Source organism: Leopardus geoffroyi, chromosome D3, assembly GCF_018350155.1.
Source record: "Leopardus geoffroyi isolate Oge1 chromosome D3, O.geoffroyi_Oge1_pat1.0, whole genome shotgun sequence".
NCBI lineage: Eukaryota > Metazoa > Chordata > Mammalia > Carnivora > Felidae > Leopardus > Leopardus geoffroyi.
Window position 1 is genome coordinate 34,100,429 of NC_059339.1, and position 23,074 is coordinate 34,123,502.

Sequence of the window (23,074 nt, forward strand, 5' to 3'; positions counted from 1 at the left end):
TTCTTTGTTGACTAGCAGGAACCGATGGCCACAACTGCTGCCAAGTGATTTGGTGATGACCTTTCTTCCTTTTTTTTTAATCGGTTGCTCTTCATGAGTTGTTTTGTACTCTTCAGGGCAGGCTAGGTTAGACTGCAATAACCAACAAACCATGAAATTGCAGTGATGTCGCATGCAATTTCTTGCTCACGTCCAACCGCGTGCAGGGGGTGTCCTGTCCACAGGGGCACGCAGGGATCGAGGCTGGCCGAGGCTCTGTCATCTGGGATATCTCCGATTCAAGGAGAGGGAGGAAGAGACTGCAGGCTCCTGCTGGGGCTGGCTCGCTCTCTGCCTCAGCTCAGAAGTGACGCAAGCCTCTTGTGCTTCCATTTCATTGTCCAGATCTAGGCGTGTGGCTCCATCTAACTGCAAGGAAGCGGTGAAGTGTGGTCTCCTGCAGGCATAGAGAAGAAAGGAGAATGAGGACTAGTGGACCCCCGTATTGCCCAGCACTGTTTTAATTACGCAGAAATTGTCTAGATGCTGCATCTAGGATTGATGGGCAACGATATTTTGATCCCCTTGGCTAGCACCAGAGCAAAATCTCATAGGAAAAGAATCTTATAAAAAAAATTAGCAAAAAATAACAGTCATGGGGCGCCTGGGTGGCGTAGTCGGTTAAGCGTCCGACTTCAGCCAGGTCACGATCTCGCGGTCCGGGAGTTCGAGCCCCGCGTCGGGCTCTGGGCTGATGGCTCAGAGCCTGGAGCCTGTTTCTGATTCTGTGTCTCCCTCTCTCTCTGCCCCTCCCCCGTTCATGCTCTGTCTCTCTCTGTCCCAAAAATAAATAAACGTTAAAAAAAAAAAAATTAAAAAAAAAAAATAACAGTCATCATAGTGATACAAAAAAGCCAACATCCTTACTCGGTTTAAACTTGTATTTTCCACGTATCCCTTTGTGGGCATTATGATTTTTTTTTTTAATTTTTTTTTCAACGTTTATTTATTTTTGGGACAGAGAGAGACAGAGCATGAACGGGGGAGGGGCAGACAGAGAGGGAGACACAGAATCGGAAGCAGGCTCCGGGCTCTGAGCCATCAGCCCAGAGCCCGACGCGGGGCTCGAACCCACGGACCGTGAGATCGTGACCTGAGCTGAAGTCCGATGCTTAACCGACTGAGCCACCCAGGCGCCCCCCTTTGTGGGCATTATTAAACAAACTTGTCATCTTTTAAGTTGTTTTTCTTCTTCATCATCCACTTAGCTGTACTACACGTTCTGCTTCTGTAAATACCAACTACAAAGAATGGCCCCCACTGTGTAGGAAATGGGCCAGGGCAGGGGGCGCCTGGGTTAGCACTTTGAATGTTCCAGGCTCTGTGCAAGGAACACTCACGTGCTGTGTCCAGCGTAACTCTCACTGCGACTCTGGGAAGTTGGTGTTATTTTCCTTCAGTGAGTTACTCGGTGGCCACTGAATGAGGAGGCAGTCGTGCTGGAACGAAAAATCAAGTGTCTTGAATTCCAAGAGCCGTGTCCTTTCTAGGACAAAACTCTAGTACGGAAGATTTATTTTCATAAGCTAGGTGATGCTCGACTACACCAGGAAACGGCAGCCTTAACACCTGAATATTCGAACTGGAAGAGGCCTGAAAAGAGCCCTCTTAGTCAAATGCCTTTTTTTTTTTTTTTATTTAAACTTTTTTTTTTTTTTTTAACGTTTATTTATTTTTGGGACAGAGAGAGACAGAGCATGAACGGGGGAGGGGCAGAGAGAGAGGGAGACACAGAATCGGAAACAGGCTCCAGGCTCTGAGCCATCAGCCCAGAGCCTGATGCGGGGCTCGAACCCACGGACCGTGAGATCGTGACCTGGCTGAAGTCGGACGCTTAACCGACTGCGCCACCCAGGCGCCCCTCAAATGCCTTTTTTAAAGAGATGAGAAATGGAGCTCAGGAAGCGCCAGAGAGGAACTAGATATTTTTCTATACATAGCAGGGCTGTTTCTTAAAAAAGAAACAAAAAGAACTCTCACTTCTGCAGCTAGTCAGGTCTACAAGTTATATCAACCTACTAATCATTGCCACTGAGGGCAGTGTGGTTCGGCAGAAAAGACAAATGGGTAGGAGGGGGCCGAAGATGTATGTTGAATCTTGTAACTGCTTCTTGTCATTCGTTCAACCAAATTACATTGTAACTCTTAGCTCGGGGCCCACTCCCTCCCTCCCATTCACTCCCGTGTTTCAGAGAAATGGCACACGCACAGTGAAAAAGAGGAAGAGAGATTCTCTAGACTCCAGAAAGCTCTGACCCTCTGGTCTCATTCTCGGATTCACCAAAATATCAGATTTGTTTGTTTTCATCACTGTGTAGGGCCTCAAGATATTCTTCCCAAATCTCCAGAACTCATATCCACACATTTGATGTCAGTTACACCAGAAATTTGACCTTTTCTACCCTGTGGAGGGCACATCCTAAGGTTCTGTCTTTGAGGGCATCTTCTCCCCAAATCTAGACATGTGGGAATTCAGCTTTGTCTGACTGCCCCTACCCGCAGCCTTGTCTGGCCACCTGAGCCCTACCGCAGAGCTCTAGTGGTAACCAATTCCTTGATGCAAGAGTGAGCACTGGGCATGTGGAGGGGAGGAGGTATACCTCATTTTACACAGACCAGAAGAATCTGAGAGTAGTTGCCATGGGTCTGCTGTTATCTTCTCTCCCTAACACGGGGTATCACGTTGCGAGGAGCTGTCAGTGGGGAAGGAGGGGAAACCATGTTCCCAGAATAAGCCCCAAGGTTGGTTGATGTGCACAACTCCATTGCATGGTACGCTACGTTGGAAGGAGGTATGGGAGGCAGGCTGAGAACTAGATGAGCAGACTTGGACACGGAGTTTTCAATAGTGCCTTCATTTTATAACTCAGGAATGGTGGACACGCTGGGGGCTAAACCTAAAATTCTGACGGTGGCCTGGATCACTGATGTCTGTGCCAGAGAAGATGGAGACCCCAACGTGTGGGATTCCTGAGGATAATTCACTTCTTTTGCGACAGATGTTGCAACTTGCAACCTCTGCCCTTCCTCTTCCTTAAGGGTCACGTCCCCGCCCAAACCACCCAATAGAACATACGCAGGTCGCATGACCCACCGCCAAAGGAGCAGATGGGTTGGTCCTGAAATTGACCATTTGATTTTCATATAAGGACCGCCTTTGCCAAGAAGACAGAACCGCGGAGGCAGTTTTGAGACGCACGCAGGCACTGCTGCTTGTGGGTGCCTCCGTGGACAAAGAGAGGCAGGAGGGAGAGCACCCGGCTGTCCCCTGCCAGCTACCAGTAAGGGAGACAGGAAAGAGGAAGGTGGCTCTGGCTTAAAGCCCCTCCATGGCAGGACAGGAGCGTGGGGAGGCCAGGAGCCCTTTGAGGAGTCTTGCGTGTCCCCAGCAGAGAGGGCACAAATGCGTTTGCCTGCTTCCCACCCCTAGAGCCCTGCAGCCTGGGGGACTGCCTGGGTATGGAGGACTGGCTGTGAGCATGGGCCCAGCATCGCTCCTGGACCTTGTGCACCGTGTTTCTGTTTCTGCTGTGTTGTTCTGTGTGTGACGTTTTTGTTTTGATAAAGCGAGCGTGTCTGGTTGACCAGAGCTTAGCATTGGCACGATATATTAACCAAATCACGGGCTCATTGGAAATTCAGCCATTTGCACCGATGTCCCCCTTTTGACCCTTTGAATGCAGCTGTGATGTCTCCCGAATGCCCTCCATGTTCCTCTCTTAGGTCAGAGATAACTGGTTTCTCTGAAATAGAACTCTAGGCAAGAAGAAATTCTTTCCCAGTTCACCAAGACAGAATTTTTTGTTACCATTTAAATTATCTTTTGTTCATTGGCGAACACTCGTTTCTCACTGGACAGATACTAGTAACATATACTTCTCTATTTCATACTCCCTGTGTACAAAATAACCTTTGGTTTCAATGCCAGGTCACAGTTGCTGCATGATTTACATACAAAAAGATGGCTGCTCTTGACCTTCAAAGGGCAGGTTGCCTAAGGGATTTCTTCTGCAAAATGACAATTTTCTTTGTCACTCTTGAGTGGTAGCATATTTACTTGAGCTGTTTGCTTTTCTCTCTTAACATTTTCTCTTCCAGCTTTCTGAGAAGTTCAATCCTCAGTGCTTCTGCTGTTCCTTTGAAAGTCCCCTTTTATCTCAGTAAGCTTTTAAGATTTTGCCTTTGGCCATTAGGTTTCTCTTCTGGTCTTGGCTATGGTTTCCTTTTTTCATTAGCCTACGTGTATGTGTGTGTGTGTGTGTGTGTGTGAAGCACAACAGGAACTAAAGCACGCTAAGTGCACTTTATTATCTAAAATTGTATTGAATGGGGACGGTTCTTTTTTCCAAGACTTGCCTAACACACGGATGTCATAGGAGTGCAAACACCTCGCTGCCGATTTCACACCGATGTGAAAAGGACCACTATCCCATCCTCCTTAAAGGAGCAACTTTAATGGGGAAGAAAAAAAGACATGATCAGAGGGGTCAATAGTTACCAGAGCTGCTCGATAGGCCGGAGGGGATGACCCAGAAGGCTGGGCATCAAAGGCAGTAGGAGGGTCTGGCGGCTCAGATGTCTGACTTTGGGAGACGGGGAGCTCTGACATCCAACCGGGCCGCCCGCACGCTCTGATGTCTTGCTCTCCCCGTGGCGGGTTGTGACTTGGCTGAAACAGCAGAGTGTTGGCTGGGATGCGGCCCACCTGTGTGTTTACTCCGAACTCCTCTTCCCCAATATGACTGCAAGGGGCAGGAGGGGTGATGGAAGTCGTAGATCGGGGCTTTCTGCTGGTAAGCACGGTATACAGATGTACAGCTAATAACAGACTGTGAGTGCAGACAGGCCTGGCGGCTGGAGAGAGAAGGCTCTTCCTGTCATTCACAAGAGCCAAAGAGGGGAGAAGGCAGAGGGTGAGGGAAGATTGTGTCACGGGTCTCAGGGGTAGCAGGGTTCTGAGGATGCTGGCACTCACCGAGGTGCCTCCCTTAGAGGTGCTGGTGGGTCTAGTCAGGGAAGGCCACCCGTAGGGCCCCTAAAACCCGGACACCAAAAAGAAAAAAAAGGAAAAGGAGACCATTTTCTTCGAAAGACTTTAATGGCTAGTATCGAAACCCACTGATAAAACTGTCCTGGGAAGAATCGGCATTTTGCTGTATTTCCAGGCCAGAGCCTCTACAGATGCACCTGACAGTGAAGTCTCTGAGGACACTAGAGTCTTCTGTCAGTGCCAGAAGTGGCAACAGTGGCTGGGTGTCATGACCACAGGAGGGGGTAAACCATTACTGGGGCCACTTGTTCCTCCCACTCCAAGCAGGAGGCAAGGAAAGTGGTGGAGGCCTTTGGAGATGGGATGGTCGAGAGCGGACCCGGGTTGGAGCATAAACTGAGCTTTGCAAAAATCCCTGTCTTGGGGGTCCAGTTATAGTGCAGTGGATGATACTACCAGATCCAAGCGTGGTCACGAGGACTGAGTGGCATCATGAATACGACACGTTCAGCCAAGGCTCAGGCACATAGTGATTGTTCAGTGCATTTTCGCACATCCACCTGTACTGAGCACGGAGGCATAAGAGGCAGTCGACCTCACATGCGCACGCGTGTGCAAATGTGCACGTGCGTGTGCACGTGCGTGTGCCTACGTGCGGGTGTTGCGTGAGTGTGTGTATGTGGGTAAAAGGTGGCCAAGATGAGACGAGAATTCAGCAACGTCTCTGGACAATGAATCAATGGCTCTATTGTTTGCCCAAACTCTGTCGAACTGGGTGTCGCAATCTACTCAATTGAACATTCGCCTGATTTTCAATATTTTTCATATTTGTAGCTTTTAAATGATAAAATTGTGTCCCTTCGGGCCGGGAATCAAACATCCCCACCCTGATTCTCCATTGTAGGTGTAGCTGTGGACAGAAGGACCCCTTTCTGTTAAGTTCTTGCTGTTGAGACTGCCCGAGAGATGATGACCCTTGCAAGGAACCCGGGTTTATGAAGAAGAGACCACTTAACTGGGGCGAGGACGGGGAGGATGTGATATTTCTGCGAACAAATTCATTAACGTGGATTTTCATGATTTGGCCTTACCATAAACACCAGCATGTGTTTGACTGAAAGCTCTCTGGCCTGGGCGTGAGGTTCCATGCCCTAGAGAGTGTGGTAAGGCCCAGTACGGTCAATGCCGAGTGTGTGCTGGGCAGCCCCTCAGCAGCCAGTCTTAGGGACACCCCCTTTCACGGGTGGGGAAGCGTCCTTTCACACTCACTCATGATGGGAGAGTCCAAAGCTCCCGGTTGCCAGGGAGGACAACAATGGAACTTACCAGAGTCCTCAGTATATCTTCCTGGGAGGTTCCTTTGTGTCTAAACCTCCAGAATGCACATTTCATTCCTCCCCCGGCCACTTTCATCTAAATACTTCTGTGAGGCTAAGAATAAGACAGGTCTTTAGAAACGGCGGTGCCTATATGCAACTTTCTGTTTTTAGCCCTCATTGTGGAAAATCTCCATTCCAGCTCTGTGTATTGTTTGGCTGTCTTTAAATGCCGTATTTCAAATTAAATTATGAAAGAGCGATAGATAACAGGCAGAGATGGTCAAACCAGGTGAGTCAATATCCTTGTTACCTGTAACATTCTCAGACAAAAATGAGCCACAGGGTCCACATTCTCTAAAGGATCATACGTCCCTGGGTTTTTTTTCTCTATTCTATAGGATCTTGCTCTGAAGGGTCGATAGGATTTACCCAATTTGGTTCAAAGTAGAACAATCTGAGGAGGCTAAGAATATAGCATGCAGCGTTTAGCTCATGGACTCTGAGTCTGGGCCCAAACCCTGACCCTCTTTACTAACCCCTGCTCCTCTCTAGCCCTCAGTCTCATTACCTGTAAAAAAAAAAAAAAATCAAGATAAGGGTGACAATAGTACCTGCCTCACAGGGCTGCTACAGGCATTAAATGAGTTAACATTTGTGAGCTTTACACAGTGTCTGTTATGACTGAGGACTGCCTGAACACAAGGCAAGAATTTGTTGAAACTGGCTTTACCCATCTTCCACAAGGAGAAATATATACCATTTCTATATCTGCTTACATACAGCGAATATAAAGGCAACACAGTGAGTTCGCATATTCAGCTCTGTATCCCTGTCATTAAAGGACTGTTGATAACCCTTATCAATCACGGCCAAGAGAATACTTTCTTACCCAGCTTTTCTCCCAGGTCCAGAGGACTTTTTCTTATATGTCTGTATCTCAGCAATTCATTGTTACTCTATACAAAATGCTAAGATACCTGCTTCCTGCTCTAGGATCCCTACTATTAACCATAGCAAGCCAGTGGTCAGGTATGAACTCGCAAAAAAACACAATCTTTAGGAACTAAATGCTTGGTAAAGAATTTTCACAACAGGAATGATTTCCCTCCAATTGTCTCTGTGTCTTGTTTACCCCTGTGTTTCCACCTAAGCGCAAACAAATAGAATCAAGCAAATGTCTAAATGAATGGGAATGGTGGTCCTTTGATTGCTGGTTATGGGAACACCTGTGTGCTGCCGCAGCTTTGTAACTTTTTTTTTAAAAAAATGTATTTTCAAGTTAGTTAACATACAGTGTAGTCTTGGCTTCCGGAGTAGAACACAGTGATTCTTACATATGACACCCAGTGCTCATCCCAAAAAAGTGCCCTCCTTCGTGCCCATCGCCCATTTAACCCACTCCCTCCATCAACCCTCAGTTTATTCTCTGTATTCAAGAGTCCCTTGTGGTTTGCCTGTCTCTCTGTGTTTATCTTATTTTTCCTTCCTTTCCTCTATGTTCATCTGTTGAGTTTCTCAAATTCTACATATGAGTGAAATCATATGATATCTGTCTTTCTCTGACTAACTTATTTCACTTAGCATTAATACCCTGTGGTTCCACTCGTGTTGTTGCAAATGGCAAGATTTCATTCTTTTTCATCACCAAGTAGTATTCCATTGTGTATATATATATATATGTATATATATATATCACATCTTTTTTATCCATTCATCAATTGATGGACATTTGGGCTCTTTCCATAATTTGGCTATTGTTGATAGTGTTGCTATAAACATTGAGGTGCGTGTGCCCCTTCGAAATGGCATTTTTGTATCCTTTGGAGAAATTCCTAGTAGCTTTGTAACTTTTTAACAGAGAGTTCTGTGTCCATTCTCTTGGCCTAATACTCATTCTACCACAATTAGTACACTTCATGTGCCATTAGCATACAATGGTCACTTGAAGTGACTTCACCCCAACCCCAAACTACACAGCATAGGGCCTTCCTTTGAATCATCATGAAATAGGCACGCCCCCTTCTCAGGAAAAGTACCTAAGAGAATTTCGACTTTGTCCGATCATGCTCAATATCCACTTCAACAGTAGCCCTGTATCAATGGCTAATGTTTGCTTTTTTTTTTTTTTTAACAAAGTTTTACAAAGTTCATATATTACTTTTATAGTTTTTTTTTTTAATTTTTTTTTTCAACGTTTATTTATTTTTTGGGGGACAGAGAGAGACAGAGCATGAACGGGGGAGGGGCAGAGAGAGAGGGAGACACAGAATCGGAAACAGGCTCCAGGCTCCGAGCCATCAGCCCAAGGCCCGACGCGGGGCTCGAACTCCCAGACCGCGAGATCGTGACCTGGCTGAAGTCGGACGCTTAACTGACTGCGCCACCCAGGCGCCCCTATTACTTTTATAGTTTAAGGACAAAAACATTGGGGGGGAAGGTGGAGGGAGATGTGATCTTGGAGCCATGTCATTGTTGTTATTAATTCATTATAGTCCTCCAACTAGCAAATGACCGACAGAGCTCAAGTCTGTCTGTCTTTGGTGTCAGTGACATGGGTCTCAAAGCCACGGCATAATATTAAATGACTTTCAAGTTGGCAACCTGGTTATCTGATTATACCCAAACTCCTCCAGGTCAACAACCTTCAGAAAAAGATCTAAGCTCTTTAATAATTTTGACATTAGTGTGATTTATGCCTTATGTTTGATTTTGTTATAGACAGAAAATATAGTGCATGTTAAATAAACTTTATTGTGAGTCCACTGGGCTCAGCAGTTAGAATTTAACTGCCTAGACAGTAATTTTTTTAATGCGATTGCATGAAAGTATCATCTTACATTTTATCCCGTTTTTACAAGAGATATTCAGCCAAACATACTCATATATACCCTCTTACCCAGAGACGTAAGTACTTCCTCAAAAGGTTATGATTGTGATTTTTTAAAAGCACTATATTTTATCCAACTTTAGAGGAGTCGATTCCTTACATATCCAGTGAATTATTAAAACACAGTTTACAGGGGCGCCTGGGTGGCGCAGTCGGTTAAGCGTCCGACTTCAGCCAGGTCACGATCTCGCGGTCCGTGAGTTCGAGCCCCGCGTCGGGCTCTGGGCTGATGGCTCGGAGCCTGGAGCCTGTTTCCGATTCTGCGTCTCCCTCTCTCTCTCTGCCCCTCCCCCGTTCATGCTCTGTCTCTCTCTCTGTCCCAAAATAAATAAAAAACGTTGAAAAAAAAATTAAAACACAGTTTACATACAGAAAATGTTATGCACACACGTGTTAAAATTCCTCAGAGTGGTGGGTGGACTCGAAGACTTGGACATCGAAATACCTGGCTTAAATCTTGCTTACATCACGCTTATCAAGTAGGATCAAGTCCAGCTACCCATAACAGAAAAGCTTTAAAAGCTTTAAAGGCATAAACACGAAAGGAGTTTATTTTTCTTTCAGAGAGAAACCCAAAAGGCAGGTATTTCAGGACTCCACAGTTAATTACCACCCAGGTCCCTTACTAACCTTTGCATCACACTCTCTAGTGCCTGACCTTCATCTTAAGGGCATAAGATGGCTGCCAGAGCTCCAGCTGTAATATCCATATTCCAGGCTGTGCAATGGAAGAAACAGGGAAAAAAAAAAAAAAAGAAAAGAAAAGCAAACACCTCCTTTTGAAAAGATTTTCTGGAAGTCCCGCACAATACCTCCTCCTACATATCATCATCCAAATCTTGGTTACGGGGCTGCATCTAGCCATGAGGGAGGCTGGGAAATGCATAATTTTAGCAGTAAACAATATAATTTAATATCTCGGACAGAAAAATACCCCATCCACCGGTGAGATTATATGGTAGGATTTTAGGTAGATGTCTGATTACTGAGACCTCAGCCTTTTAACTACAAATTTATTTAAAGGAGCCATTCCTGGCCACACAGAAGTCCTGGGATCAGTGTGCATTTTGGGGTGAACTTACTGTGCAGCATGTTTTCTGGAGAGCGGCCAGTTGCTTTCTGTCCCATCCCTCACCCTATTCTCCAGCCACACACTGGGTCACTCTGATGTCTTTGCAATACACACTGTGGTCTTGTGCCTCTTCCTTCCTTCATCCCCTTCTTCTGTTGGTGATGCCTTCTCCGCTCCTAACCTCAGGTCTGTTGGCTAAATTCATCTCATTCTTTGAGATGCAATTCAAATGCCTCCACTACCAGGACGATGTTTTTGGCCACATTAATATAAATAAGTCTCTCAGCCTTCTGCCTTCAGGTTACATTTTATCTATTGTTTTCTATCTCATATCACAATTTTGTGCAGATGTCTTTTTTTAATTATTATATTTTACACCTCTTGAAGGCAAATACTGTCTTCTTCATCTTTGTGTCCTCGGTACCTAGTACAGAGGATTCGTACATAAGAGGTGCTCGTTAAAAACATCGAATGAGGGGCACCTGGGTGGCTCAGTCGGTTGAGCGTCCGACTTTGGCTCAGGTCATGATCTCGCGGTTCGTGAGTTTGAGCCCCGTGTCGGGCTCTGTGCTGACAGCTCAGAGCCTGGAGCCTGCTTCGGATTCTGTGTCTCTCCATCTCTCGGCCCCTCCCCTGCTCATGCTCTGTGTCTCTCTGTCTCTCAATAATAAATAAATGTAGGGGCGCCTGGGTGGCGCAGTCGGTTAAGTGTCCGACTTCAGCCAGGTCACGATCTCGCAGTCCGTGAGTTCAAGCCCCGCGTCGGGCTCTGGGCTGATGGCTCAGAGCCTGGAGCCTGTTTCCGATTCTGTGTCTCCCTCTCTCTCTGCCCCTCCCCCGTTCATGCTCTGTCTCTCTCTGTCCCAAAAATAAATAAACGTTGAAAAAAAAAATTTAAAAAAAAAATAAATAAATACATGTAAAAAAATTTTTAAAAAAACATCGAATGAACTAGCAGTACATAAAGTAATGAAGAGAGTCCACTTATTCACACAGCTAGGATAATTTTTAAATTCCACAAGATGGAATTCTCTCAGATACTGCATTTTGATGCGATTCTCCGACATTCACTTCATGCATTTCGACATGCTGAATTTGGTGCATTAGTAATAACCTTCATGCGGACACTTATACTTTTGGCAAATGGATTATCATACGAACAAATATGTTAACCAACAAGGCCGTAGCAAAGTAGAGCCTGAGCTTCGTAACCATGTTTACAGCTTTCCATCTTGTCCACTAAGTGAAGCTGCCAGTCTTCTAAAATGACAGGCCAGAGTCTAGCTTTGACATGTCAGTTACCTGTCACAGTGGCAGTTGTTTGTTCACCTAGATTGACTATGGAACAGAATTGTGGACTGCTAAGGATGCCCTGTTTAAATTTAGGAGAGGGCACTAAACATTTGAAGCCACAAAGACTCGTAGCACGGAAAATAGTGCCTGGCTTTCACTTCTTGCACTAGACACTGAAGGAAAAGCTAAGAACCTGAGGCAGGTACTCAAGAAGACAGGCTAAAATAGTTCAGAATAAGTATAACAAAGGAAGTACAAGATTTATACACCAAAAAGTACAAACCAGCGCTGAAAGAAATTAAAGACCTAAATAAGTGGAACAATATCCCATGTTCATGGATTGGAACTATTCATATTGGTAAGATAGCAGTGCTCAACAAAGTGAGCTATAAATCTTTTTTTAATATTTTTTAACGTTTATTTTTTTAAAAATTTTAAATGTTTATTCATTTTCAAGAGAGAGAGAGACAGAGAGAGAGACAAAGTGAGAGCAGGGGAGAGGGAGACAGAGAGGAAGACACAGAATCCGAAGCAGGCTCCAGGCTCTGAACTGTCAGCACAGAGCCTGATGTGGGGCTTGAACTCATGAACCATGAGATCATGACCTGAGCCAAAGTCGGACGCTCAACCCACTGAGCCACCAAGGTGCTCCTAATGTTAATTTTTGAGAGAGAGAGAGAGAGAGAGAGAGACAGAATGCAACTGGGGGAGGGTCAGAAGAGAGGGAGACACAGAATCCAAAGCAGGCTCCAGGCTTCGAGCTGTCAGCCCAAAGCCCAAGGCGGGGTTTGAATTCATGAACTGGAGATCATGACCTGAGCTGGAGTTGGATGTTTAACTGACTGAGCCACCCAAGGGCCCCAAATGAGCTACAAATTTAACACAATCTCTATCAAAATACCAGTTGCCTTTTTTTTTGGCAGAAATTGACAAACTAATCCTAAAATTTATGTGAAAATGCAAAGTACCTAGAATAGCCAAGATAATCTTAAAGAAAAAAAAAAAGAACAAAGTTAGAGGAATCACACTCTTGATTTCAAAACTCACTCCAAAGCACCAGTAATCCAAGACTTGTCATATTGGATAGACATATACATAGACTTACAGAATGGACATATAGATCAAATAAATAGAACTGAGAGTCAAAAAATATATTCTTGCATTTATAGTCAATTGATTTTTGAGAATAGTGCCAATACGATTCACTGGGAAAAGAACAGCCTTTATGACAAATGGTGCTGGGACAACTGGATCTCTACATGCAATGAAATGAAGTTGGACTCCCACTTTACACCATACACAAAAATTAACTCAAAATGCATCGCGGACCTAAATTTAAGAGTTAAAATATAAAAACTCATAGAAGGAAACATAGGAATCAATTTCAGTGTTTTTTGATTAGGTAATGTTTCTTAGGTATGACACCAAAAGCACAAGCAACAAAAGAAAAAATAAATTGAATTTTATCAAAACTAAAAACATTTGTGCTTCAAAAGACCCAATGTAAAAAAGGCAAAGCAATCTAAAGGTTGGGAGAAAATAATTGCAAATCATATATCTCTTATGGGTCTACAATCCAAAATATATAAAAAGCTTTTACAATTCAAAAAGAAAAAGAGAATAACCCATTAAAAAACAGCTAAACAACTTAAATAGACACTTCTTACACATCATCTAAAGTATAAGTGTCAGGGGCACCGCTGAGACTTTGGCTCAGTTTATGATCTCGTGGTCTGTGGGTTCGAGCCCCGCATTGGGCTCTGTGCTGACAGCTCAGAGCCTGGAGCCTGCTTCGGATTCGGTGTCTCCCTCTCTCTCTGCCCCTCCCCTGCTCATGCTCTCTCTCTCTCTCTGTCTCAAAAATAAAGAAACATTAAATAAATAAATCAATCAATAAAGTATAAGTGGCTAATTAGCACCTGAAAAGACATTTATAATCGTTAGTCCTTAAAGAAATGCAAGACACAATGAGTTACCACCTCATGCCTACTATAAAATAAAAAAGACGAATAATAACAAACATTGGTAAAATGTGGAAATACTGGAACTCTTCCACATTGCCAGTTTGATTGTGAAATGATGCAGCCCCTTTTAAAAAACTGGCAGTTCTGTAAAATGTTAAACGTAAAATTATGATATGATCTATTAATGCCCCAGAGAGTTAAAAACACACGTCCACACAAAAACCTGCCCATGAGTGTTTATACCAGCATTATGCATGATATCCAAAATCCGGAAACAATCCAAATGTCCATCAACTGACAAACTGATAAACAAAATATTGCATATCCATAACAATGGAATATTATTCGGTCATAAAAAGAAATGAAGCACCTATACATATTGTCACATGGATGAACTTTGAAGCACTATGTCAAGTGAAAGGGGCCTACTCTAAAAGCCACATGTATGATTCCATTTATGTGAAATGTCCAGAATATGCAAATTCATAAACACAGAAAGTAGATTAGTGGTTGCCCATGAATGAGGAAGGTGGGAATATGAAGTGACTGCTGAGGAGTACTGGCTTTCTTTGGGGGATGATAAAAGTGTTCTAGAATAATATAGTGAGTGGTCGGGGTGCTTGGGTGGCTAAGTCGGTTAATCCGCCTTGGGCTCAGCTCGTGATCTCATGGGTAGTGAGTTTGAGCCCCACATCGGGCTCTGTGCTGACAGCTCAGAGCCAGGAGCCTGCTTTGGATTCTATGTCTCCCTCTCTCTCTCTCTCTCTCTCTCTCTCTCTCTCTCTCCCTCTGCCCCTTCCCCACATGTGCTCTGTCTCTCACACTTTTAAAAATAAATAATAACACATGAAAAAAAAAAAGATGGTGGATGGTCGCAGAACTCTGTGAGTATCCTAAAAAAGGTCTACAGCTTTACCACACTGAATGCATTCAGTCTCATCTAAAAGACATAGACTTGCACACTTTAAAAGGGTGGATTTTATGGTATGAAAATTATATTTCATTACTGCCATTAGCAACATGAAAAGAAGGAAAGGGGGGGCAGAGAAAAAGGAAGGAAGGAAGGAAGGAAGGAAGGAAGGAAGGAAGGAAGGAGGGAGCAAGTTACTTAACCGTAGCTGAACTTGCTGACAGCCTGAGCCGAAGTCTTTTCTCTCTGCTGAAGGGAGATTAAAAGTGTCAAAGTCACTTTAGAGACATCCCCATGTGTCCTGGTATACAAGGGACTTGAAAAAACAGTACCCTGGTGGGGAGCATATTTGCATCAGGGAAGGAGAATGAGGGGCTCCAAGGGTTCTGGAAATAGTCAGTGTCTTAGTTTGGGGTCAGTTTCATGGGTGTTTTTACATGTAAAACCCCTTCGGATTGTACATTTATGATTTGTTCACTTTGTTATCCCTCCATAAAATTTACTTTAAAAAAGAAAAAAAGCAGGTAGGCTGTTACCTTTGATTTTCAAAGGAGGTAACTTTTCTAGCAAGGAGGTACCGGTGCAATGTGGAGAAGCTCAAGAGAATTCTGAGTACAGTAGTCATGCGGAAAAATCAAGACTTCAAGGTCTGAGAGCACAAGAGGCTAAAGGGCCAGTGACCTTGAGGACAGATAGCTCTGACCGGCCAGCTGGTTTTGCACATGCTCAGAATACAAGGCCAGAATCAAGCTTTTCCTAGTCTCCCTGCAAAGTCACAAGTGCCAAGAAGGCAGGGCGCACGCGTGCCTCGTCTCTCACTCTGCGTGAAGCAGGGTACACATGTTTTTGGACGAATAAATAAATTTTTGTTTACAGTCCTCCAAGTTCACAACACGGGTACTTTCCCCATCCTTGCTAGAGAGGGGAATGTCTTGTTCCTGACCCATTCACTGTGTGCCCAAGCAACCCCTCAGTGCGTGGCAGGACAGGCGCCCCAGCAGGATGCAGGGCCGCCTGGTCTCCGTGCGGAAAAGTGAGTGTATGTGCCCAGCCAGATGCTCCTTATGCAACACGGTCACATGAAGTGAAATGGCTGACCATGCACAAGACACTAGGCACACAAGAAATCAAATGTTGCAAAATCAGCCCCTTTCATGTGCTTTGCCAAATTAGTCACGGACCATGTGTCGCGGGAATGTGTCATGAGCACCAGCTCTCAGGACCAAAGGCCCTTATCCCTCTCTACTTTGGCATCTGAGGCCCCACACACAAAGATTTCAAGGTGTGAAGGCCCAGTGGCTTCACTTGGAGCTTTCCCTTGTGTGCTGAGCTCCCTAGAGACAGATGGCATAAAGTGCCTTGGTCAAGTTCACATTTATGAATTGTTACCCCAAGGTCATAGACACCACATGACTGGGCCTGCTCTGTGAATTTGAAGATCTTAAGAAACTCCAGCTTCGGGACTTGAACTTCCCTTTGGGACTTGTGTCTCAAACATAGACTAGTCTTCATTTCCTCTCTGAAGCTATTTGCATTCCCAGCCAAGCCACAGGACTCCTGAAAACTGGCCTTTCTCTTTTCAATTAACTTTCCAAAGGGCCAGTCTGAGCAGTCTGAGCAGTGCAGACAATGGGGAGGCTTGAGTTTTGGCCATGACTCTCCCCTGGTTCATGTGTGTGTGACCTGGGCCAAGTCTCTTTCCTTCCCTGTAACAAAGATCTGAAACCTGGGGCACCTGGGTGACTTGGGTGACTCAGTCAGTTCAGTGTCTGGCTCTTGGTTTCAGCTCAGGTCATCATCTCACAGTTTGTGGGATCCAGCCCCAAGCTGGGCTTCAGGATCACAGTGTAGAACCTGCTTAGGATTCTTTCTCCCTCCCTCTCTGCCCCTCCCCGACTCATGTGTTTTCTCTCTCTCTCTCTCTCTCAAAATAAATAAATAAACTAAAAAAAAAAAAAAAAAAAAAAATCTGCAACTTAAACAATGAGGAAGCCCAGATCCCCATCATCCTTTTCTATTCTAGCTGTAAATGATCCTGAACTGCCCCTAAAACCTGCTAGAATCCAAGTTATCAGACTTTGAACCTAGAGAATTTGGAGATATGAGCTATGCTCTAACATGTAGTTATGTTACTCTCCGAGGGGAGGAGCCACAATGATTTGGTAGAAGTTACTCAGGAAAAGATGGGGCCAACTAGGAAAATCTTTCTCTAAAAACAGGTATGATATTGGCTAGTTTGACCTGGGATCTAGAGCACGACTGGTTAGAGCAAAGCCTATGAGGGGTCATCGGCATCTGGCATAAATGCAGCCCTGGGATTTAGAGAAGAGCCTGAGTTTAGAATAAGACCCACCTAGGTTTGCATCTTGACCCTGAAACTGCCATAAGCATGTGACCTTGGACAATTTGTTCAACCTCTCTGAGACTCAGGTTTCTAGGATATAAAGTAGAAATGTTGATGATATTTGCCCAGGCGTCCTTGAAAGGTAAAGCACGGAATGCTATAGCCCAGTGGGAGAAACACGGTAGGGGCAGGAGATCTGCCTTCAGCTTGAAGGGAAAGTCCCATCAGTAAAGTTTGTATATTTGCCTGTTTTAAGAAAGGGAGGTTTAAATATGCTTTTAATGGGAGGGGTAGGATTTAGTCAGAAGGGAGCTGTTCTGAGTAGGTACCACATCGTGGAATCACAGGAAGGGTAAAGGTAGGAGAGGAAGGAGGTTCTATGCAGGGCGGTCCTGTCTGCCCAAGCTCCGCCTGTGACTCGGGCTTTCCAGCCTCACACCTGCTTCCCCAACCACTGCCATGTCTGCCTCCTTCTGTGCTTCCAGTTAGGATGAGACCTGAATGACTGACAGGGCACTGGGGCTTCTGAGTATCTTTTGTGTTTTTATTAAACAAAAGCCATATTATTTTCCCATGAGATGTCATTTTTGCATCACACGGTATGCTCAGCTCAGTGTCGCAAAGATGACTAAAAGCACAAGCCAACGGGGCCTCAGATCATCTTCTGCAAGTGAGGTCAGTGGTCCCCATCCTGACCATCCCTGATGAGGACCAAATGGGACTGTGACTGTTTTACTCCAGAAGGCACTGCACAAGTGACAGTTGGGTCCTCAAAGATCTTGCTTTGTACCCATGAGGCCCATAGTTGGGGCGGGAAAATGAGATGTGAATTCACTAAGAAGTCAATAAATGAGAGGGACCTGGGTATCTCAGTCGGTTAAGCATCTAACTCTTGATCTCAGCTCGGGTCATGATCTCACAGTTCATGACATCAAGTTCCACATCATGCTCTGCACTGACAGTGCAGGCCTGCTTAAGATTCTCTCTCTCTCTCTCTCTCTGTGTCTCTCTCTCTCTCTCTCTCTCTCTGCTTCTCCCCTAGCTCTCTCTCACTCTCAAAAGTAAGGCAACGCATGGCAAGTGCAAAAGGAGTAGAGACTTGCAGAGTCACAGAGCCTCCACAAAGTGAAAGGAGACCTCCATGGACTGGGGAGGGTGGAGAATAATCCAGAAGGGTCTCACCAAGGTCCCAAAGCATGAGGAGGTGTAAAGAAGGCAGGTGGAGAACTCACGGAAAGGAGACAGTTGAAGGCCAGACCATGAATGTATAAAAGGACAACACGTGTAGTACACAAAATTAGCAGCCATATCCAAACAGTTGGCCCATTTCTAAGCTACGGACGATCCCTCAAGGTCATCTCAGCCATTTATAACCAGCTACTGGGCTTCCTTTCTCACCCTAATGAGCCCAGGGGGCTGCTCATTGTGGCCACATGCTTCCCACCCATAATGATCTGGAAAAACACAAGACACTGACCGTGTTTCCAATGTTTTATCTCAGCCATGGATAGTTTCTTGTTTCATAGGCACATGCTAGATTTTAGAATCATAAGATTTGACAAAATCTAGGTCTCGATTCCAGCAAAAAACCTACCAGGTAGCTGTGTGCAAACTGGTTGGGTCACCATCAACTCCAAGCTTCCCTCTCCTCACCTGTGGAACAGGTAGAACAGCCCTGGCCCAGCCACCTACCACTCAGGATTATGGCAAATATGAAACATTGGGGCCCCAGAGGTGAACGCTATGCAGATGTGATTATGCACATTTCACAGGTTCTCAAACTCTCCTAAACCCTTGAGTACCTCATGGGCCTCCTCACGGGTAAAGGAGCCAAACAGAGTGAACCCGAGGTACAGCGTCCAATTCCAGCAGCCTTGTTTTGGTGTGCTATATAAACAAAGGTTTTCTATTTACGCTTGTACTTTAAGGAAGAATTCCACCGATTAGGGAGAAATTCTTTTTTAAGTTACGAGTAAAGTTTAATCTTTAATCTCCGTGTTTTACAGGAAGGAAAACTGAAGCCCAGAGAAGTTGATCAATCTGCCCAGGGACACGCAGCGACAGAGGTAAGATCAGAGGCCATTTCTAAAACTCGTGCTTCTGTGCTTTGCCCACTACTTTGTTGGCACAACAAATGCTGGCATGTTCTATGAACCAACAAGAGAAAACACCACCAAAGTCCCTGCCCCATGGTGTAGATACACCCTTCCTGAGGAACAGCAGTGTGGCTTATAAACCACAACTCACCCCCAGGCCGAAGGAGTGATTCCAGAAAGTTGCGGGAGGAGCTGCAGAGCTCACGTGGTGGGCACGTGAGGCTCTGACACGTGGCTGGACCACGCTTTCCAGCATGTCTTCCTTGGCGGATATAGCAGCTGCCTGGCCAGCACACAGCACCAATAACACTGTTCCCACTTCATTGCTTGCATACTTCAGGCCATTCGAGCAGATGTGCTCCTTTCTTAAAAATAAAAGTGGCATTAATTTTCACCAGTGCTCTCCCTTCCCACCCCCATCCCCAAAGGACTCACATTCCTCCTTCCGGCAAGCTCGGTTCTATTGGGTTCAAGACTAAAGTTCAAACTCCAGATTACCATTTGGTAATATGTTTGGAAAATCATCTCGTTTAGAAACAACTGAGGTTGTATGAGATCGTGTGTGTTGTTGAAACTGTCCCAGTATTTTTAAGTAGGAAATTCCAGAAATTCTATTTTCTCTTCTTTCTTATCTGATATTTCTTGTTTCGTACAGGAGGTGAAGGTTTTCTCCTTGGAATATTGAAGGGGAAATATGCGGTAGAAATACATCAAGCCATGGGGTGCCTGGGTGGTTCACTCAGTTAAGCGTCTGACTACGGCTCAGGTCATGATTTCATGGTTCGTGGGTTCGAGCCCCACGTCGGGCTGTGTGCTGACACCTCAGAGCCTGCTTCGGATCCTGTGTCTCCCTCTCTCTCTGCCCCTCTCCCACTCACACTCTGTCTCTCTCTCTCTCTCTCGAAAAACAAATAAACATTAAAAAAATTTAAAAAAAAGAAATATGTCAATTCATGACACGAATATATACCAACATCTGAGAAATCGTCCCTGATCTCAAGTTGCTTGCAAGCTTATCAGAGAGGTATGATACAACTTAAAGTTGTATATTTCTATTAGTCTTTCATGTATATACAGTATATATGTGTGTGTGTGTGTGTGTGTGTGTGTATGCACATGTTTTGTGTGTATACGTGCATGTGTGTCTGTGCCTGTATGTGTTGTATGTTTCTGCATGTGTGTAGGTGCATACGTGTATGTGCATGTCCCATCGATTTTGATTGCTGCAGAGGCTCTAAGGCCACCACTGGCTGGAACAGAAAGAATTAGCATGGTCTTGAGGGGCCGCAGTGCCTGCATGGGGGCCTGGGGGTAGATTGGGAAGGACAGATAAGGGTGTTCGAAGCCAAGAGAATAAGTGACCTGAGATACGAAGATAGGACCAGGGGCCGACAGGGTCCAGGGGAAACTTTGTATGTGAGTTAATCTTCTAGAACTGATTCCAGGATCAGGACTAGAACCGGTGCTTTGGTGAACAACATCCATAAACAGAAGAGGATCAGAAACTAATAGGATTGAGTCAGTCTAAAGCCAACCGATGTTATGGGCAAGACTTCATTCACAGCCTGGTAAAGTACAAATGATTTGCCCCCAGGGTTGGAGCTACGAGGCCCAATCCAAGGCCTCCAAAGCTGCAGTGTAAGATCCTTGTCTGGCTGTGTGAAGGCAAACATGCCCATTCCTGGGGCTTCATCAGCCACGTAGGCACAGACTTCTCTCATTATCTTTAGTAAAAGACACCCAGGAGCAGCTGGGATCATCATCCCCATCCTGCAGAGAGTAAGCGGGGCACAGAGTGATGAAAAGTGAAGCACAGAGAAGCAAACTACAGCTCCAAGAGGAGGGGTCCCATCCCCAATGCAGGCATCTGCCTCCAAAAGCCACACTGAGCATGGTCACTCTAATCCTATCCGTGCAGGGGCCCACGCTCTGCATTCTCACCCTGCCCTGGAGAAGTGAACCGACCCGAGCGAGCCCTCGGAGCCAGCACCCAGGTACTGCTGTTGCCGTGTCTTAGGGCAACGCCGCGAATGAGCGATACACCACGAACGGACCTTTTTCATCAATGCTGTCAATATCCTCTCGACGGGTTCAATATGGAGATGTAGCTGAAAAGTCTTAATTTCCTAAGACATTTTGCATTCTTTGGAGCACTCTTTGGACACTTCTTCCAAGTGTAATATTCTGGAGCTCAAGAGAATGGGGGCGGGTGGCCAGGCCTCTGGGCCTCTGCACTGCCCAGTAGAAAGCAAGTAGCAGAGCCACTGATTCTGGTTCCTTCCTTAGTGGGTAGGTGTGCTAATGAGCTGAATGTATGCTCAGTGGAACTAGACACGAAGAATTTCCACTGGGGGATTATTCACTCCAAGGGCAGGAATAGTCCCCCGACGGGAAGAATACAGGTTCCGGATACGTACTCCAATGGTCCACCTCAGACTGTTGGGCAGGCCACAGCAGGACAGTGTGGACTGCAGAAACAGCACAGTGAGCCACACGAAGGGAGGCCCGCTCATCTGTCTCGTGAAAGAGTGGACCAGGGAGCCATATGTAGTCTCACAGGAAGCGGCCCCTCGTAGACAGCCCTTCATGGCTTCCAGGGCCCTGCTCTCTGACAGAGCATATTGTTGTAGAGGAACATTTATTAGAAACGATGGTGCAATTTAACTAGGGAGCATAGGAAGCTGCTTTCCCCCTCAAAGATCTGTGGCAATGACGGAAATGAAAAGTCTGGAGCTGGGGCGCCTGGGTGGCTCAGTCGGTTAAGCATCACACTTCATCTCAGGTCACGATCTCATGGCTTCATGGGTTTGGGCCCCTCGTCGGGCTCTGTGCTGACAGCTCAGAGCCTGGAGCCTGCTTCAGATTCTGTGTCTCCCTTTCTCTCTGCCCCCACCCCTGGCTCGCTCTCTCTCTCTCTCTCTCTCTCTGTCTCTCTCTGTCTCTCTCTCAAAAATAAACATTAAAAAAAAACTTAAAAAAAAGAGTCCGGAGATTAGCCACTGCCAAAGTTGACTGAGTGGGACCCGGTGTCCAAGAGCCTCCTGAATCAGGTTCTAGAAGGAGAAGGAAGGTGGCAGGAGAGATGGGCCATCTCAGCCAGACTGCTAGGCTCTGCCCTTCCTTTCATTTTCGACCTTTTAACAGAAATTTTTCACTTTTGTCTTCCCTCCGACACCCAGGGAATGACTGCCTGAAGCCATTTAGATTAAAACAGAGAAAGACTTGAAGAGACGGGGTGGGAGTGGGGAGGTACCAGACGCCTACCAGCTGGTCTCAGTAGCATCTTTGTTCTGCAAGGACTACCCGGTGGTCGTAATGCTCCCATGTCCCTGAAGCCCTGGGCGGAGTGGGGTGACAGACATCAATGCCCGCTACGGGTATGGCTTTCCACAACTGCCCTTCTGTGATCACAGGTGTGCGTGCTCACTGGCACTGCAGGGACCGCACAGGTCACCTCCAGGAATGGGACTGACCCAGGAGCTGTGACAGAGCCAAGTGCCAGAGCCAGCATCACTTCATGACCTCAAAGGGATCCCTGTCCCTGTTGTTCCCGGGAAGAGCGTTTTCCTTCACCATTCGCGTGGATGATGAAGACACACATGGTGGAAAAGCCATGTGTGTAGCTTTGAGATGGACTCACAACTGGGAGATGGAATCAGGAACCAGCCCAGTGAGTGGCCTCAGATGCGTGGAGAGCTCAGTGCATTTTGATGTCTTTCAGTTGGGGGCACCATGACTCCTAAAAGGGCTCCAGAAGGGAAGCAGGGCTGATTCGGGTTCGAATAGCCTGTTTATTGGTTAGAATTAGGCCTGGAGCAAATAATGGAAAATACCCGAGTAACAGTGACTTAAAATTCAGGGAGGTGAGTGTCTCACACACAAGTCCAGAGGAAGGCATTCCAGAGCCCCATGAGTTCTTGGAAACCTGGGTGCCTTTCAGCCATCCCTGAGATGGTTCTCATCTTCAGAGGTCACTATGGCAATTTTCAGGGTGTTAGCACCAAAAGAGGGAGGGCATGGAAAATGGGGCAAAGGGCATGTACCAATTATCTCTTCAGAAAAACACCCTAAAGCTTCCCCAAGACTTGTCTGTTTGAGTCCTATTGACTAGAACGTAGTCTGATGGCTTCATCTTCAAAGGAGACTGCATGCAAAATGCA

The 23,074-nt window shown here is 45.8% G+C and overlaps 1 long non-coding RNA gene across 1 annotated transcript; it reads left to right on the forward strand.

Annotated features, from left to right (window-relative positions):
* Nucleotides 1-18,564: 18,564 nt before the first annotated feature.
* Nucleotides 18,565-19,681, forward strand: LOC123588506. The gene is made up of 3 exons (XR_006707889.1): nucleotides 18,565-18,719; nucleotides 18,825-18,884; nucleotides 19,570-19,681. It is a non-coding gene; the product is annotated as an uncharacterized LOC123588506 (long non-coding RNA).
* The last annotated feature ends 3,393 nt before the right edge of the window (nucleotides 19,682-23,074 follow it).